This window comes from Mustela putorius, unplaced genomic scaffold (genome assembly GCF_011764305.1).
Source record: "Mustela putorius furo isolate JIRA1106 unplaced genomic scaffold, ASM1176430v1.1 tig00537248_pilon_pilon_pilon, whole genome shotgun sequence".
In the NCBI taxonomy this organism is placed as follows: domain Eukaryota; kingdom Metazoa; phylum Chordata; class Mammalia; order Carnivora; family Mustelidae; genus Mustela; species Mustela putorius.
In genome coordinates this window covers 7,809,892-7,830,256 of record NW_025422387.1, presented here as the reverse complement: position 1 = coordinate 7,830,256, position 20,365 = coordinate 7,809,892, and the positions used below count along the sequence as shown (strand labels likewise).

At 44.3% G+C, this 20,365-nt stretch overlaps 1 protein-coding gene across 3 annotated transcripts in view; it reads right to left on the bottom strand.

Annotated features, from left to right (window-relative positions):
• RPH3A (rabphilin 3A) overlaps nucleotides 1-20,365 on the bottom strand; it is a 257,663-nt gene that overhangs the window by 149,990 nt on the left and 87,308 nt on the right. The window lies entirely within an intron of this gene.

The window sequence follows — 20,365 nt, the reverse complement described above, 5'->3', positions numbered from 1 at the left end:
CAAGGAACTCAATAACAAAAACACAAATCATACAAGTTAAAAATGGGCAGAGAAACTGAAATTGTCCAAACTGAGATTTGTCCAAAGAGGACATACAAATGGCCAACAGGTACAAGAAAATACACTCAGCATCACTCATCATCAGGGAAATGTGACTCAGAACCACAGTGAGGGGTGCCTGGGGGGCTCAGTGGGTTAAGCCTCTGCCTTCGGCTCAGGTCATGATCTCAGGGTCCTGGGATTGAACCCTGCATTGGGCTCTCTGCTTTGCGGGGAGCCTGCTTCCCCCCTCTCTTCCTGCCTCTCTGTCTACTTGTGATCTCTGTCAAATAAATAAATAAAAATCTTTTTTTTTAATTGAAAAATAAAAATAAAAAATAAAAAAAGAACCACAGTGAGATACCATGTCACACCTGTCACAATGGTTACCAACAAAAAGGCAGGAGATAACAAGTGTTGATGGAGATGCAGAGAAAGGGTACCCCTTGTGCACTGCTGGTGGGAATATAAACTGGTGCAGCCACTATGGAAAACAGGATGGAGGTTCCTCAAAAAATTGAAAACAGACCTACCATATGATCCAGAATCCTACCTCTTGAGTACAAAGGAGATGAAAACAGGATCTCAAAGAGACGTCTGCATTCCCACTTTCATTGCAGCGTTATTCACAATAGCCAGGATATGGAAACAACCTAAATGTCCATCAGCAGATGAATGGATAAAGATGTGAGGGGGGTGTGTGTGTGTGTGTGTGTGTGTGTGTGCGTGCGTGCGCATGTGCACAATGGAATGCTATTTAGCCACAAGAGAGAAGTCCTGCTATTTCATTTATCACAATGTGGATGGACCTTGAGAATGTTATGCTAAAGGAAATAAGCCAGGCAGAGAAAGACAAATACCATATTATCTCACTTATATGTGGAATTTTAAAAACTTTTTAAATTTAATATATGTGGAATCTTAAAAAAAAAAAAAAAAAGCAGCTAACTTCCTAGAAATAGAGAATAGAAAAGGAGTTACCAGGCACCAGGAGGTGGGTACAAATAGCTATAAGAAGAATAAGGTCTGAGAATCTAGTGTAAACATGGCAACTGTAGTTGATAACACAGTATTACATAATTGAAATTTGCTAAGAGAATACAACGTAAATGTTCTCAGACACAAAAAAATATGAGGTGATGGATGTGCTCATTAACTAGATGGTGGGAATATACATTTTGCAATGTATCCATATACCCAATAGTCATGATGCATACTTCAAACATCTTAAAATTTTATTTATCAGTTATATACCTTAGTAAAGCTGAAAAAAAGAGAAAACATATGAAAATTATACTGATGATGATGATGGCGACAGACTTACAGAATCCTGTGATGTATCATTTAACATTTGTTCGTCAATCTCACCCTCATGTGAGACTCTGAGGTAGAGGCTATCACCATCCCCATTTTACAGGTAAGAAAACTGAAACTGAGTAAGAAATTGTCTCAAGATTCCAACCCAGGTGGTCTGGCCCAGAGCCTTCGCGCTTAACCACTATGTCTGCGGATCTCTTGGCACCATATCTATTTACAACCCACTTTATAAGGAAGAACTCCCCTTGAAGTAGCCTAAATGTAGAAGTGTCCAGACTCAAGGTGGATCCCCACTGTGTCTGCTATATCCATGCCATTGGTGACCCTCAAATTTCTCTGAAAGAGAGAGTTCTGGAAAGTAAGAAAAGTAACAAGAGCAAAATACTAATGTATGTTAAACACATACTATGTGTCAGGCCCTAGTCTCAGAGCTTTAAATCTCTTACATTATTCAATCTGTACAAGTCCACGAGGTGGTCAATGTTAGTACCCCAAAGGTAATCAATCGCCCTTGGTTTTGTAAAGAAACACATTTCCAGACAGCTGCTGTCCCCCAAAGCCATGTCACAGCTCTTCATGTGCTCAACAAATACTCATGGCGTACGTACTATGTGCCAAGCCCAATACACGGAGCTGAGGCCACCGAGGTGAATGAGGCAGAGTCCCAGCCAGAAGGAGCTTTCAGTCTGGTGAGGGGACAGATAGATAAGCAAGTAATAAGAGCGCAGTAAGATAAGATACCTGGGTAAAAGGCTAGATAAACATAGAAGGAGTGGCTAACACTGGCTAAACAGTGTTCTCAAACAGGGGTGATTCTGTGCCCCAGAGGATACTGAGAAATGTCTGGAGGTATTTTTAATGTCACACTGGCAGAGGTGGATGTTACCAGCATCTAGTTGGGAGAGGTCAAGGATGCTGCCCAGGAGAGTCCCCACATCAAAGAAATGTGCAGCCCAAAATGCGCCAACGTTGGGGCACTTGGCTAACTCAGATGGTGGACCATGTCACTCTTCATCTGGGGTTGTGACAGCCCCCCTGTCATGTATAGAGATTTCTTTAAAACATAAATAAATAAGAGACACCTGGTAGCTCAGTTGGTTAAGTGACCAGCTCTTGGCTTTAGCTCAAGTCACAATCTTAGGGTCAGGCTCCATGCTTGCTGCAGAGTCTGCTTGAGATTCTCTGCCTCTCCCTCTGCCCCTCCCGCTGCTCATGCTCTCTCTCTCTCTCAAATAAGTAAGTAGATAAATAAATAAGATCTTTTAAAAATAAAATAATTAATTAATTAATTTTTAAAAAATTAAAAGAACAAAATGGGCCCAGGTTGAGAAACCATAGGCTAAAGGAGTTAAAGTCAAGGTGAATTCGAGTTGGGTTTTGAGGGATATGTAGGAGTTTCTTAGGTAGAGAAGGTTGGGGAAAGCAGCCCAAGCAAGGGGATTCACTTATGCAAAGGCAAGGAGGCAAGTAAAGGGCAAGGCATGTTCAGAGAATAGAACAGATCAGTATGAATAATGAAGCTCATTAGTATGAGTAATGAAGTAGGCAGGGTTTGATCCCAGAGTGCTCACCAAGTAATCTGAATTTCTGTACTGAATTTCGTCCTATAAGCAATGGGGAGACTTTGACAAGGTGGACAACAGGCAGATCAGAGCTGAGAGATCATCCTGCATGATTAAGACTTGAGGGAGGATGGGTAAGACCCGGAACAGGAGGCCATGGAGTCAGGCTGGTTCCCCAGACCATCTCTGCCCCAGCCTTTAGTTAACCCCAAATTCGGAGTGCCTACCCTCCAGCAAGCCCAAGTGCAAAGTGTCTTTCTCCATCCCAGACTCTGCCAGGCACAGATTCAGAAAGCAATTAGCCTCTGCTGACATGACAGCGACAGAGATCTGGCCTCCCTGTGAAATCCTGATTCTGACAGAAAGAGAAGAGATTTCCAAACCCCTGCCTGGGGCCATTGCCCGCCATTTTTATCGAGAACAGACTTTCCTGCTCACTCTAACGATAGAGTAAGACAACAGTCCAATTTGAGTTCTCATTAGAGGCTAACACACACACACACACACACACACACACACACAAAAGAGAAAGAGAGAGAGAGAAACCTCTAAGCTCTGCATGCCTTTTTCCCTTCATTTCTGTTGACTTTGTCTGTAAGTGGTTTTAGGGTCCCAGTGGAACCTGCTAGCCTTACAGCTTCCCAGGGATCACCCAGACCCTCCCTCCAGCAAATCAGGCCATCTGCCTGTTTTTTGCCATCTGTCCAGACAATCGCTCCCAAGCTCTCAGATCTAGCTTCCCCCTGGGGAGATTTCCTGAGCCCTGTAGCTCTGCTCTGTGACAGCCAGGGCTGCAAGGGGCAGAGCACAGTTTCCAGTTCAGGAGCTTGGACTCATTCACTATGTGAATTGGGCACATGACCTCCCACTGTGGGCCTCATTTTCCTTGTCTGTATAACGGGAATTGTAAAGTCTCTAACTTAGAGGCTCGCGGCAGGATTCATGGAGATCACGCACGCAGGTCGCTTCATGTCGTGGCTGGCATATGGTACACAACCAACAGATCGATACCGCCGCTCCCAGAGCCATGTGATGCTGCACGGCTTTTCACACTCTCCTGTTCCTTGCTACAGATTCTGAACCCACAAACAAAAAAGGCGAAAGGAAAGCAGAGGGGAAAGTGCCAAAGTCCTTCTAGGCGCCTGCCGCAGCTACCATGTGCACATGTGTCCTCACGGGGCAGCGGCAGATCCTTCTGGATCTGCTACAGCCATGCCTGAGCATGACCAGGGTTGCAGGGCCTAGCCATTGGTGTCCAACACAGGCTTCCCCCAGTGAGCAAATCTTCCCTCCAGAGCCTCCGCTAGGTTCACCAGGACTTGAGCTCGCCCGCTTCACAGCCCGAAGCCTCCCCCTGGCCAGTCCTGCTTCCTCCGCCTCCATCTTGCACAGGTGTTAACTCCCAGTAAACCTCTGGAACCCATAATTCTATCACTGTCTGCTTGGAGGATGCCGCTGACTCACCTCACAGCAGCCCTTGTGTGTGTGTGTGTGTGTGTGTGTGTGTCCTGAGCTCATTTCTTTCCCAGCAGCATGGAATCATCCTGGTGTGAACCATGTAGATCACAAGAACCTCAAGTGAAATGGGAGATCCACGAGAGCCAAGGGGGCTGGGCACACGGCGGCCCAACACGTATTTGTGAAATGAGCGTCTGCCCTGAAGGCTGGGATGCCAGGCCAGGGCTCTGCACCTCGCAGAAGTGGAAACCACAGGCGCCTGCATGGCTCCGTCCGTTAAGCGTCTGCCTTCGGCTCAGGTCATGATCTGCGGCTCCTGGGTTTCCTGCTTGATGGGGAGCCTGCTTCTCCCTCTCCTCCCCACTCCTCCTTTCTCTCTTTCACGGTCTCTGTTGCTATTTCTCTCTCTCAAATAGACAAATCTTTAAAAAAGAAAAGAAGTGAGAAACATTCCAAAAGTCAAGGTTCCTTTTAGTCTAGATCCCGTGACAAGAGCAGCCAGCATCTGCTGAGCGCGGTGTTGGCGGTGGCCATGTCTTCAAGGAAAGACATGCCTCCCCAGCCATAGGGCCACTGGCTCAAGGTCACGAGCCCATGAGCCAGGGATTGATAGACGTGGAGTACCCGACCAGGTCATCTTGGCCATTCCGGCTGCAGAGCTCCGTGCGTCTCGGCTGAAGCGACCACAGGGCCCCCACTGCAGCTCCAACCCCTCCCTCTGTCTGCAATCTCCAGCTCAGAGCCGGTCTCGCCCACCCCACCACCACCACCAGGGACGCTGGACAAGGGTTAACTATGCTAAGAGCATTCATATGCATAAACGCAATGCATTCTCTCTACTCCCCTAGGGCTAGGAATCCTTCATCACCTGTTACAGAAGAGAAATCCAAGGCTCAAAGGGGTCACAAAGCCGAGCGCCAGTGTGCCAGCCGCCCAAGTCTGAGATTTCAAATCTCTGGAAATAAACGTTGCCACCCTTCACCAGCACACTCTACCTTTCCTCAACAGCCACGGCAGCTTGACCCTGAACACCCAGCCCGTCCCATGAGCATCCCCCTGAAGAACCCCCCTAGAACCCACCATGACCCAAAAATGCCAACTGGGTACCACGAAAGGTCATTTTGAAAGGAGTCATCGCCGACTGGATAATGAGTTTAAAAGGATGTTTAATCAAACTTATTTATCTGATGGAAGACTGAACCTGAGAAATGAGCTTGAGACTTGCCACAGTCTGCTGGAAGCCTGTCAAAATAATCAAGCAAACACTCAAAATATGGAGCTTCTTTATGGATTTTTTTTTCACTGTCTCAATGGACCAGAGAAAAGGAGAGAGAAAAACAAAGTACAGGGACTGCACCAATTTGATTGAAATATTTGTTGTCTTTGGGACCGAAAGAAAACCTCTCTCCATAATTACATGTCATTTTTCTAGAAGACTTAATTAAAAAGCCTTCAAGGGAGAAAAACCCCAGATAGCTATGCCAGCATACCACCATCTGAGACTGGGGTAGAAAGCAGGAGGCTGTGGAGAGTCCTCAACAGAGCAAAGGTGGGGAGCGGGGAGAATGAGAGACCTCGTGACTCCCCATTAGTCATGAGGTCTCTAAAATGCATGCACCGTTGAAACGCATTTCTTCTACATTTAGCAGGAATATGGAGCTGGACTTGTATTAAAGCTCCAGATGCTGCGTAACAGGTTGTATATTTTGTACTTCACTGGCATTTTTTTACCATGCCCTGGGGGGGGGGTGGATATAGCGATGGTTACTCTCTGACTCTCTGTCCAGCGTACCTGGCATGGAATCTTCAAGACAGTGATGGAAATCTACTACATGCATTTATTGGCTTCCTCCTTTTCTCCTCCAAAATTTCTCCCCCTCTCCCTCCTCCTTCTCTCTTAGTCTCTCTCCTTCCCTCTCTCTCTCTCATGCACACACGTACCATAAAATGAAATGAACTCCAGAACACAGAACTTCCCTTCCTCCCCAAAATGAAAAGCACTTCCTTGTTGCCCTCTCCTCCATGTTCAGCAGCTCTAACTACAGCCGCTCAAACTAGTCTTACAGAAGATTACGGACTGGCAGGATCACTCCGGTACACGGCTCAACTACTGTGTTGTAGGAAATGGCAGAAGGTTGCCAAGTGATGCCTGGTCAGTCCAATCGGCAGGGGTGGCGGCAGCCTACAAGAGCTCATCAAAGGCACTGATGAGAACACCCACGTCGTGCTCGGTAAACCAGCCCTCGAACAAACGGCTGCCTCATTTCCTGCTATGTTCTTCCCTCATGTAGGAAGCCCTTTCCATAGTTCTCACCTCCTTCTTCGGTGGCATGGGGAAGGGAACAGCCAGGAATACAGCTTCCATCAACATGAGCGAATGCTGATCTGTGCTAAATGGCCATGCCAGGTTTTGGGGGGGTTGCAGTTGAAAAAACTGAACCCCATGTCACACATTGGGATCTCCAAGAGCATGCGCTAAAATGGAGTCTGGGGATGCAACATGTCACCAGGGACCAGTGCTTGCCAGGAAAAGACGGAGGAAGCAGTGCAGAACAGAAAGCCATCAGCCAGCCACTGGGGAACTATGCAGCAAATGTCGTCTGTGGGAGTTGTCCCACATGAGGCTGAAATGGCCAGGCCTTTACACCCCTACCTGGCTTCCCAGGAAAAAGCAAGACCTCAGGCAAGGTAGCTGTCTCTGCAGCTGAGGCTGACCCTGCCGGGCTGATGGCTGGACACGAAACCCAACATTGTGTCCCCATGTCTGCTTCACCCAGTGAATTAGCTTCCTGGGGCTGCTCTGTACACTATCTCAGACAGGGGTTTAAACTACAGCAAGGGGATGAACTATCTCACAGGTCTGGAGCCTAGATGCCCAAGTTCAAGGTGTCAGCGGGGTTGGTTCCTTCTCAGGGCTGTGAGAATCTTTTCCAGGACCCTCTCCTAGCTTCCAGTAGTGCACTGGAATATTTGATATTTCCTGGCTCCTGCTGCATCACCCCAGTCTCTGCCCACGTGTTCATACGGGGGTCTCTCTGTGTGTGTCTGGGTCCAAGTTTCTCCTTGTGACACCAGACACACTGCATACGGGGCCTCGTATTCCAGTATGACCTCATCTTAATTAATTATGCCTGCAATGACTCTATCTCCAAATAAGGTCACATTCTGAGGTACTGGGAGTTAATATGAATTTGGTCGGGGGAGGGTACAATTCAACCCATAACACACCGAAAGGGTAAATAACACACCAGGACTCAGACAGGATGTGAGTAGCAGAACTGCCATTGAAAGCAAGGTCTTTCAATTTTTATGATGATGCCATGGGCAAGGTCATACTATATCACACAACCCCCTGGATTACACACTATGAAATGCTGAGCATTTCACTTCCCTCCACTCTAGTAATACAACTAGTCAGGACTCAGGGTTCATTGGATTCCTTGGGGCCACCCAAGGTAGGTGGTGAATTCTTTCAAGGTTAAATGTTGGCAACAGTCTTAATAGAAGACATTGGGTCTTGAGTTTCATGGGTCTCAGGACATGTTGGTTCCCTAATAAAAGCTATGGCTGCTAGGAGAAAAATGCAATTATGAATTTCTATGAATGATATGTACAACATGTGAATATGCACACAAAAAATTTTTTGGCATACAAAGCTCAGGGCAGTCAGAATTCCCATCTAGGATCACCAGCTTCATATTACTCCTGCTAGAAGGGCAAACTGGGGGTAAAAAACCAGAAGCTTAAAAGGGTATTCAAGTAGCTATGAAAATATGAGAAAGAAGTCAAAATCTGGGACCCACCTGCTTTTTCCCACAGCCTGGGGGCAGTCCAAGTCTAGCAACTTGGGAATGGGTGGAAGTTCTATTCCCATGATCTGCCACTTCCAAGCTTATGTCACCAGCAGAGAAGGAAAATTATGCTCTGTAAGAGAAGGAAATCCACACACAGCACCCCAATCTTGAAGGGTTCTTACTTGCATTTGAAAGTAAATTTGCATCCAGGTTTCCTGCTTATAGGATGAACTGACAGAAGGAAAAGGGGTACTTTGGTTTTCCTCTTCCTCAGTTTTCACTTACTGGACGATCAGGCTAAGGTCTGGATAAACTATTGCAGGAGAACAGGATAAACTATTTAAGATAAACTATCGTAGGATAACTAACCATCATCCCAAGGGTTAGTATCCAACCTACATAAAGAACTTATAAAATTTAACACCCAAGAAACAAATCATCCAATGAAAAATGGGCAGAAGACATGAACAGACATTTCTCCAAATGAGACATCCAAATGCCCAGCAGACAAATGAAAAGAAACTCATCGTCACTCATCATCAGGGAAATACAAATCAAAACTACAATAAGCTATCACCTCACACCTGTCAGAATGGCTAAAATCAACAACACAAGGAACAAGAGGTATCATCAAGGAGGTGGAGAAAAAGAAAACCCCATGCACTGTTGGTGAGAATGCAAGCTGGTGCAGCTACCGTAGAAAACAGTATGGAGGGCCCAAAAAACTTGAAAATAGAGCTGCCCTATGATCCAGCAATCACACTACTGGTACTTATCCAAAGAATACAAAAACACTAATTCAAAGAGGTATATGCACCCCTGTGTTTATAGCAGCATTATTTATGATAGCTAAGATAAGGAAACAGCCCAAGTGTCCAACAACTGACAAACAGATAAAGAAAATGGGCTGTACGTATGCAATGGAATATGAGTCGTAAAAAAGAATGAAATCTTGCCATTTGCAACAACATGGATGGATCTAGAGAGAACAGTGCTAAGCAAAATAAGTCAGTCAGAGAAAGATTAATACCATGTGATTTCATTCATATGTGGAATTTAAGAAACAAAACAAACAAGCAATGAGAAAAAAGAGGGAGAGACAAAACAATTCACGATTTTGACTCAGGTCATAAGATTAAGCCCTGCCTCAGGCACCCTATAATATCATTTCTACTGTGTGTTAATTTATAAATTTTTGTAGTAAAGATATGTATTTCAAGAGTCATTGCATCTCAGAAGCTCTGACACCCCATAACCCACCTGCTGTGGCCAGTGGAATGCAAATTTTGGACTGGTCACACTTGAGTTCATTACCAGCCCCTGAGCCAAGGATGGAGCCAATGTCACCTGAATCATCCTCAAGGAAAAGTCACGGGATTTTTACTAGAGGGACTCAAAACAACAGGTGTCTTAGCTTCTCACACCGTCTCAACCAACATTGGCTCTGGAGAGGTCTCTTTTTACCACCCAGTGTCATAAAGCCACTTTCTTTTTCCCCATCTTCCATTCACCTTCCTAAGAAGTCAGGAAAGGGGTACAATGAGGTCATGGAGTCCCCTGAAAGTTGAAGATATGGCTATTCATCAAGACATATTGTGGCAGGCATTATGCCAGGTAGTGGGGCATATCCGTGAACAATAATATGGCTGGTACTTTAAACAAATACTTAATAACTCTGAGCCTTGGTTTACTCATCTGTAAAATGGAAACAGCAATATAAACATATACAAAGATCTATTGACATATACATATGTAGATAGATGATATGTAAGTGTAGATAAAGGTTTATCAGACAAGGGAGATTACATATGAAAAAGTACAGGGGTGCCTGGGTGGCTCAGTGGGTTAAAGCCTCTGCCTTCGACTCAGGTCATGATCCCAGAGTCCTGTGATCGAGCCCCTCATTGGGCTCTCTGCTCAGCGCAGAGCCTGTTTCCCTTCCTCTCTCTCTGCCTGCCTCTCTGTCTACTTGTGATCTCCATCTGTCAAATAAATAAATAAAATATTTTTTAAAAATATGAAAAAGTACAGCAAATAGTAAAGTTAAAATTATTTCTCTTTCTGTCTCCCCTCCATCCTCATTGATTTTTTTTAAAGATTTATTTCCTTATTATTTTTAGAGAGAGAGATATCACATGGGGGGAGGAGGACAGGGAGAGGGAGAGAGAGAGTCTCAAGCAAGCTCCTTGCTGAGCTCAGAGGCCACAGCGGAGCTCAATCTCACAACCCTGAGATCACAACCAGAGCTGAAACCAAGAGTCCGACACTCAACAAACAGTACCACCCAGGCACTCCCCTCATTGATTATTATAGTCCCTCTCTTAGAAGCTAATAAATGCACCTTCTTTATTATTTAAATGATAACTTTAAAATGTTTATTTGTTTTATATCTTATTTATTTCAGATTTATTTGCTATTATTTATTATTTAACCAATATGTTCATATCAGTTAAGTTTAGATTTAGCTGCATATTAACAGAAACAAAAAAATAATAACTAAGACTCAAATAAGATAGAGATTATTCATCTTTTATGTAAAATGAGTCCAGAGATCAAGAGTCCAGGGCTGCTGTGATAGACCTACAAAGTCACCAAAAACCCAGGCTCCTTTGATCTTTCTTCGCTGCTACCTTTGGCATGTGGCTTTCAACTTTAAGGCTGCTTCATGGACACAAAATGTCTGCTGGAGCTCCAGCCATCACATTCATGTTCCAGGAAGGAAGAATTAAAGAAAAGGATATGGCCCAAGAGCTCCTATCTCTCAAAATGCCTCAGCCTCCTTTAAAAGAATTTCCCAGAAGTACCAGCCAACACTTCCACTTGTATTTCACTCGCCGCTGCTATCCACAAGTGAAGTTGCGGAATATAACTTTTCAGTTTGGTGTGCTGATGCCCATACACTGTAGGAGTCTAGTACTGATCACAAAGTAGAAAATGGATATGGAATGTAGACAACTAGCAGAGTATTCCTCAGCGTTCCTTAGAAAGCACGGATGCCAGAAACCATATTTTCACTTTATTATAAAGCCACTTACGTATATAGCGTTTTCCTAGCCTGCATTCTTTATTCCTGAGTAAGAACTTCTTGAGTCTAGGCATATTTAGTCCCAGATCCAATTACAGAACCTGATCTGGACACTATTTCTGAAGAGCTACTCATTCCTTTCCAAAGGAGATGATTTCAATGACCAATCTTCACATCTCTCAGACACAAGAGGCAGGAGATCTTGCCAGAAAAATCCAAACCTAATGAGCAAAATTCTCCCAATCAGCCTCAAATCCATTTCCAGGGTGAGGAGTCTTCTCATCAATAAATGAGGGGGAGTGGGATGGCAGATTTCTCTGGCCCCTTCCAGCCCTATCATTCTCGAGCACTTTTAAATAGTCATAAATCACCACAGGTACAGACAGATTTGATTTCAAACCACTTGGAGAAAAAGAAGATTCACTATTTTTAAAACTCCATTTCAACTCTACTTAATAAGGCTTTTTTCTTTTGTTAAATGGAACTTGGAAATGTGTGAAAATTGGAGACCCAAACTCGTGGATAAAAAATATTAAAAGCTCCACTTCCCAGCTGCCTTATCTCTTCATTTCACTGGGTCATATGCAACTAGGGATTACAACATCTAATGTGGCCATATCTTGAATGCAATTACCATAGCTATGGTGGGCTCCATAATTATGCAGCCCTGAAACTAACAGCTCTTGCCAGTGACTTGGAATATCTAAATAAAGTAGACTACTGTTAGAAAAAAAAAATCATCATCTAATCTTATTATTCATTTATACTGCAAAAGCTATTTAAACACAGCAGGCTACCATCACTTTTTTTTTATAAAAGGATATTATTTTGCTTCCAATTGTTAGCCCAACAAATTTAAAATATTTAACTTGAACAAATACATTAATGTTTTCTAATATATTCCTTGGAGTCACAATCTGGCCTCCCATCTGTTTGCTTCCCTGAAATATTGCTACCCTGAGCTGTTGTTTGTTTTCTTGCTGATCCATTTAAAGTTTAGCATGCATCCTGTTCCAAGGGTCGGATCTGTTAAGAACATCCACTGTGAGCCAGGTGAGGCAGATTTACAGATTCATAGACTCCTTTAGGCCACTGAAGCCCCAGGAAGAGCAATGAGGGAGCAATTTTCACAGTGGCTAATGTGAAGCGTAGATGCCTCGTTCATACCCATACCCCTGGAGGAATTTCTTCAACTATTTAGAGCTTTTGTTTTCAGCTACAATTTATTGAGCACTTGCCAATAAGCCAGAAACTCTGATAAGTGGCTTATGCGTATCAGTCCATCTAATCCTCATGGCACCAAGACTCGGATATCTTATTACACTCATTTGTCAGAGGGATGAGAAAGCAGAGCTCAAAGATGCTGTTACTATTCAAGTCATCGTAGTCCGTGGTGGAGCAGGGGCTTAAGTCCATGTCTGCCCGACCCTATATCTCCAGCCCTACACACTGGACTAGAGTAAACTATCACTCCAGCTCATCACCCTTTCCTGGATTCATGCCCTCTGACATGTCACTCTGCAATTCCTCCCATAAAAGACAGTGTATTGGCCTGCCCCTTGACTTTGGGTTCAGCCACCTCACTTGATTTGGCTTGTGCAGATATTATAGAAGCATAGGGCTTGAAATATGTTGCATTGTTGGGCTTGCCCTCTTGCAATTCTGCCTTTACTGAGAAAAGAATATGTCTCGGCTGGCCTGCCATCCCAAAAGGAGAATAAGAGACACATGGAACAGCCAACCTGCAAGCTTTTGAGCAAAAATTAAATGTTTATTGTATGCCACTCGGATTTTGAGCGTGTTTGTTACACAGCAATAGCTAACTGATACAAAAGCCATAGTTTACTGTGTCTTGAGTATCACAGATCTTCATCACAACTGGGAGGGAGATTTTGTTCAATTCAGTGCTAGTCACAGATACTTGCAGAACAAAGTATAGAGCTGCCAACATATGGAAGATACCACCTGCCCAGCACAGTCTGATGGCCTAAGAGGGGTTAAACCCTTGTCATTCACCATTATGTCCAGATGCCTGGCCATGATGAACTCACATGAAACTTTGGAATCTGACATTGAGCTACACAGGATTTAATCATTTCCTCCAGAAATCTCCAAAGACACACGCACACGCACACACCATCAGGGAGACAGCTGTCAATCTTAAATGTCTATCCTTAAATGTCTTCCTTGTCACTGCAGAGAGATTCAAGAAACAACTCGAGCACAGAATGAGTCTGAAGTATGTTGTGAGGAGAGTAATTCTAACATTTCTTTTCTTCAGACAGTCTTTTGGTGCTGCAAGAAGGAAGCGAGGGAAATTGCTCCAGGCTCAAAGAGAAAAGGGCAGGAGCAGGTGATACAGGAGAAAGAAACTAATGAAAAAATGAAGACAAACAAGAGAATGGTCAGATTTGGCATGTAGAATGCCAACACGTGCCCAATCTGACCAGCTCTGGGGAAGGGCTCAATTCAAGCCACACAGAGGTCAAGGCTACAGCTCCCACAGAGGGCTGGAGTAGGGTGTACCACTCCTCAGTACAAGAAGACCGGCCATCCCTGGACCAAACACAAGAACTCAGACTGCGACACCTTGGTTGTTTCCAATTTTTGAGAATTATGAATAAAGTCCTCATAAACATTTGCGAACGGGTTTTTGTGGGAACGTGGGTTTTCAACTCATTCAGATACACACCTAGGAGTGGGCTCACTGGTTTGAATGATAGTCGTATGCTTAACTTTATAAGAATTTGCCAAACTGCTTTCCAGGGTGGCTGTAACCTTCTGCATTTCTCGCAGCCACCTGTGAGAACTGCAGGAGCTCTGTATCCTTGTCAGCACTTGGGGTTGTCATTTTAGTCACTCTAATAGGCGCATAGAAATGCTATGCATTTAGAAGGCATTTCGGCTAGGCTTTTGAACTTGAACTCTCTCCTTCAGGCAAAAATCATTCCTCATCATTTTGCAACAGCTGAGATTCTCACTATCAGTGGAGCCTGTCCTCCTGCACTATCTACACAGACCACAGGGGAGGACGATTTTTTTTTTCCTTCTAACCGTGCTTCGCAAATACAGCTCTTAGTCTTTCCCAGGAAGGAGTGCCATGAGAAATAAATTTATTCTAGCCTGGAGCTTGAGAAAGATCTGCCTTCAATTAGCCAGCCATATACGTTGACCTATTCAGACTAAGAAGTCATAACTCAGACTGCATTAGGTTAAAAACATATTTAAATCCATATTTGGATGACTAAAGAAAATGGAATATGTCAAGGGCTCCATGCATAAGTAACATTCATGTGTTTTCTCAGAGGACAAATGTACAGAGGGGAAAAAGATTTTTTTTCCCAAGGAACCATGTCTACAATCCATAACGGGGATTCACAACTAGGGGATAAGTGGGGGGGCACAGCTTTTAGGATTACAGTGGGGGGGGGGTTCATTATACGTGCACACACCCTCCTTTCCCCAAGATGTGGATTTTTCTAGAGGGAAGTATGTGTCTCCTTCCGAAGAGAATTATTGCCATTGTGCATTATGGAGGGGAGGGGGCTGAACCTATTGGCCATGTTGGGGAAGACAAAAGGTGGACACCCTTCTCTGTTAGTGTAATTCAATGCAGGGATGGCAAGAGAGAGATAGGTCAAAAATACATGCGATTCTCCCATAACAAGTCCAGTCAGTTGGCAATGGCCACCAGCACAGCAGCACGGGAAGGAGAGAGGTATCTTCAGGCTTAGAAGGAAAGAGGGCAAGAGCTGGTTGGTGGTGTCCGCCATGGGCATAAGCCAGGTGACTTGCAGATCTGCACCATGTATTTGTCCTTATGTCCTTAAAATAAGAGACCCTTCCAAAGGTGTTTGATTTTCTTTTTACAGAATTTATGACTCTGCTTGATGTTGGGCTTCTTCTTGGAGATGGTTTCCCAGGATAGAGACACATCTGTAATTCTCTGTCCTGGTGGTTCTCACCTGGAGGTGATCTTGTTCCCCAAGGGTCATTTAGCAATGTCATATTTGGTTGTCATAACTGGAAGAGTGTTCCTGGTATCTGGTGGGCAAAGGGATGTTATTAAATATCCTAATGGTGCACAAGGCTTCCCCCCCCCCAACCCACAACAAAGAATTATTATCCCCAAATGTTGAGGTTAAGAAACCGCTCCGTGGGGCACCTGGGTGACTCAGTCATTAAGCGTCAGCCTTAGGCTCAGATCATGGTCCCAGGGTCCTGGGATCAAGCCCTGCTTTGAGCTCCCTGCTCAGTGGGAAGCCTGCTTCTCCCTCTCCCTCTCCCCCTGCTTGTGTTCCCTCTCTCGCTGTCTCTCTCTGTCAAATAAATAAATGAAATCTAGAAGGAAGGAAGGGGCCTGCTTTGTGTCCCTTCTGATATCCAGTCCTTCTTGTTTCCAGGGTAGGGGATTTCCAGCTTACATGGCTGGGAGCAGGATGGCTGGGGTCTTTGGATTATAATAAAGTAAGCCCATTCTCTTGGGGATTAAACTCATGACATGACGTTCAGTAACACGTAGGGACCATGGGATGACTTTGTGGGATAAAAGACTTTTCTAAGAAAAGAGCGGTCAGCCTGAGGTGAGGAGATAGGCTGTCCTTGGGATCCTTGGCTGCTTCAAGTCTGTTCTTCTTTGTGGGCACGGAGTAAAGAGACGGACGAACTCTGGATACATTGAGCTCTAGATACATGGAGCTTTGGATACATTAAGCACTTCCAGAGAAGACATTGTGATTTAACAGTCTTCAGGTTCTAATCTTCTATTGTACTTGGTTATGAAGCAAATAACCTAAGAATAGTTTTCCCCCTACTATTTCCACCACTGCTCATCTAACTACCTTGGTTTTCTCAAACCTGCCTCCACTCTGTCCTTCTCTGGTCCATTCTCCCGGGAGGGTTCTGAGTGCATAAGAAGACTGCTTGTGCCCTGTGCACCATATGGGGTGTGCCCCGGGGGATGGGCAGACTGGGCCAGAATCTTAATGTCAATGACATCGGTTGGGCATTTACTAGATGCCAGAACCTATGCCAAACACTTCACATGCCAACCTCCCTTAATCCTCATATTAACCCCATGAAATGCTCTTACTATCCTCATTTTACAGATGAGGAAACAAAGAACACAGAGAGGTGAGTCAACTTTCCCACAGTCACCTAAGAAATGTCAGGAATTGAACCCAGAGCTTACTCACTGAATCCAGCTGTTTCGCTTCACTCATTCAATCCTCTTACTTCAATTTCTCAATTTGTTCAATTTCTTTCCCATCCACACTTCCTATCCCATCTTATAATGCAACTTCATTCAAAACAAAGGGCAGGGACGCCTGGGTGGCTCAGTTGGTTAAGCAGCTGCCTTCAGCTCAGGTCATGATCCCAGCATCCTGGGATTGAGTCCCAGATTGGGCTCCTTGCTTGGCAGGGAGCCTGCTTCTCCTCTGACCCTGCCTGCCACTCTGTCTGCCTGTGCTCGCTCTCATTCTCTCTCTGACAAATAAATAAAATAAGTAAAATCTTTAAAAAAAAAAAAAAAACAAAGGGCAAACTTATTTTAACTCAGGGCTACCTTCTGCTCTCTCTTGAGATCTTTCAAATCGGGCGCCCCCCTCCTTTAATTTATTTGTGTGACAAATATTTATTAAACTTCTACCACATGCTAGGCACTGCCAGCGGGTGGGACTCTTCTAAATTTGAACCAGGAAATTCTTTCACTTTTGCAAAAGCATGATTCTCAAAAATGGTTAACACAGCTCCATTATTTATTGTTGGGCTGCATTGTTTTCTGCAAATCTTGTGGAATCCTTCTTAATACAAATATTTTCCAAAAATTTAGGCTGAAACCAGCTTGGGTCAATGGCTGGGGAAAAGACCGTAAAAACAAAATATGCTTCCCTTTCCCTGCACTGTTGGTTTTACTGCAAATCCACTCAGCTACTTGATTTTTGAAAATAACATTAAACTAGGGCCACACAGATCAACAGGCATGGATCCCAACCTTGATGTTGAGTAACAAAAGCTGGTTACAGAAGAATCTGCATACTTTGTTGTCATTTCAATAAAGACATGTGCAAAATGATATAATATGTTTTGTTGTGGGATACCTACATAAGAGACAAAAATAAACATGGGTGTGGGAATTAGAAGCACGAAATTCAGGATGTGGATCACCCCTGGCGGGGACACGACGGAAAAATGATTAGGGTGGAGACTCTAACTGTTTTGGTAGTGTGTTAATTCTTCAAGTGGATGGTAAGTACAGGGGTGTCCATTATATGAGTCCTTATTCCTTTCTGTATATCCAAATATTTTACACACTTAAAATGATAACTCCAGGGGGCTCATTGGTGGCTTGGTCGGTTAAGTGACCAGACTCTTGATTTCAGCTCAGGTCATGATCCCAGGGTCATGAGATTGAGCCCCATGTTGAGCTCCATGCTGGGCGTGGAACCTGCTTGAGGTTCTCTCTCTCCCTCTCACTCTGCCCCTCCTCCAACCCATGTTCTCTCTCAAAAAAAAAGAGAGGGTGCTCTCTCTCTCAAAAAAAAAAAAAAGATAGCTCCAAAATACACAGCTAGATAAGTTACATGGTTCATATTAGATTGACCCATAAGAAACTGCTGCCCTAAGACCATTTTTTAACCTACGAAAGGGCAATTTCCTATGTTTATCACAGAACGCAGATCTGCAGTGCACCAATTCATCTAAAATAAGCCTTCCTAATAAACCTCAGGTAAGAATAATTAAGCATAGAGATGGTGGTTTGGGTGACTCTGTGTGTGTGTGTGTGTGTGTGTGTGCATGCTCAAGTGTGTTCCTGAACCCTAGTTAACTGTAGTTTTCAGGGGACCAAACTAAAATTAATTTATAAGCTAAGATGTGCAGAGAATGGGAAGGAGATCTTGCAGCAAAGCACAGGCGATCCTGGGATGCCTGTGGCTCAGTTGGTTAAGCAGCTGCCTTCGGCTCAGGTCATGATCCCAGCGTCCTGGGATCGAGTCCCACATCGGGCTCCTTGCTCCACAGGGAGCCTGCTTCTCCCTCTGACTCTGCCTGCCTCTCTGCCTGTGCTCGCTCTCATTCTCTCTCTGACAAATAAATAAATAAAGTCTTAAAAAAAAAAAAAAGCATAGGCGATCCATGTTCACTGTCACTGCTCCTGCTTGCACTGGTCGACAGAGCCCACCCAGCCAAACACCTTGAATCACAATCACTTGTCATTTTTCAACATCCTGAAGCCCAGTGAAGCAAATCCTTGGCCATTAACACCACGAGGAAGGACTTATTTGAAATATAAAACAGGCTACTCATTTCTCAGGTGCTTGAGGAGACTGTTATCTCACACCAAAAAAAAAAAAAAAAAAAACCACACTATTTATGTCGTGATGGAACTCATTCCAAGAACAGAGGAATAATGAGACACCTATAGTGCATGGCTATCATTTTGCCCACTTTTCCAATCCTTTCCAACTGACAGCCGTCCCCAAAGAGATGTGCTTTTTTCTTCCCCTCAAAGCTTTGAAGGAAAAAAAAGAAAGAAAAAACAACTTTTAACAGAGAGCAGGAGGGAGACCCCAGATTGCAACAGAAATGATCAAAGAAAACAAACTATGCGTATATAGGGCAATTTGGGTTTTAAAATTTGAGGGCTCCCAAGAAACAGTCCGGTAGCTTATTAGAAATGCAAATTCCCAACCCCCACCCCAGGTTCTGATTCAGCTTCTCCCGCCAAGAGCCCCAGAGCTGTGTGTTTGTAACAAGCATGGGGGGAATTCACCCGTCAGGGTGTCTAGAGACCTCACCACAAGAGAAATGGGGTAGGAGGGTCTGGTCACCCTAAAACTGAGCTAAATTCTCCCAAACTCTGTTCTGAGCAAATGTATTCCATCTGCTAGCTTTACAGAATCATTTTATTCACATATCTGTTCACTTAGTTCCTTCAATTATTAGTTCCACAAATATTTATTAAGCACCTACTATGTGCCAGGTGCAACATTACAATAAGAGATCCATGCTCATGATAAAAGGAAGGGAGGGGGGGGAATGAAGTGTTAAAAAAAAAAAAAGAAAGAAAAATACAGATTAGTGGAAAAGGCAGGGAAGGATTTTTTTTAATTTTTTAAATCACCAGGCAGCCTACTGTGGAGACATAGTTCATAATTTATAATGACTACTTTACATATCTTTCTGCTGAATGTACCTCGATCCTTTTTATTTTCTCTTCTGGGTGATAAGCAAAACCATCCCATTTGTTATCTACAGCTGGAGACTCTGCACACTGGAGAAATTGTTGCTCCTGACGTTGGGGGCCTTAAGGATAGGTCACAGCACCGCAAACATGATTGGGCCCGAAAGGGAACTGAGGCGGCCAGGCGCTGAGGTCTTAGAACAAGTAATGATCGCCTAGGGACTTCATGGGACACAGGAAACAGCCTCCTGCTTCCCCTTGTCTCAGCTACGCATGCCAGCCCAGGATGACCGGAGGTCCCGGTCATCCGGGAATGATGGGGTTCCGGGGACATGGGGACAGGGAAGCCCAGGGCAAACTGGAACAAGATGGCCACTCCTTCCAACCCCCCTTCTGAGGTGCCAATTAAAGGATAAGAAAGACAAGAAGCCATGAGCACAGGGACACTGCAGGCGCTTGTATCCGTGGAATGAACGAACAGTGCCTGGCCCAGCGCGTGCCACACGGCACAGCTAGCAAGTTTATTAAGATGAGGATTACTATTGACACTAATGGTTAAGGACCTACACAGCGCTTTCCTTAAATATCTAGCATGGTGGCCGTTCTCCTAGGTCTATTTTTAACATTTTAAATAAAATCTCTGATGTCATGTTACCATGCGTACTCATCACAGTGCGCTACGGTTGAAGAGATGAGGGGCCTGTTTTGCTGTTGTTGTTTGGGTTTGTTTGGGGGTGCTGGGTTGCCATAAAGTGAAAGGCAATGGTTTGACAAAAACCTCATGTAATTGCTGTTTATTTTAATCCTCTGTATTAGGTAGAACTTGACTCCAGTAAAGGACAGTGACCATCAAAGCTATGATAGAGCTTTTGTTTATTTTTCTATCTATACGGTTCTTTATAGGTTCAGGTCTGGGAGGGAAAGAAAACAAGAAACAAAGGGAAGTAAATAAATGTGTCTGTGAGACTCATGATTGTCCCCTCTG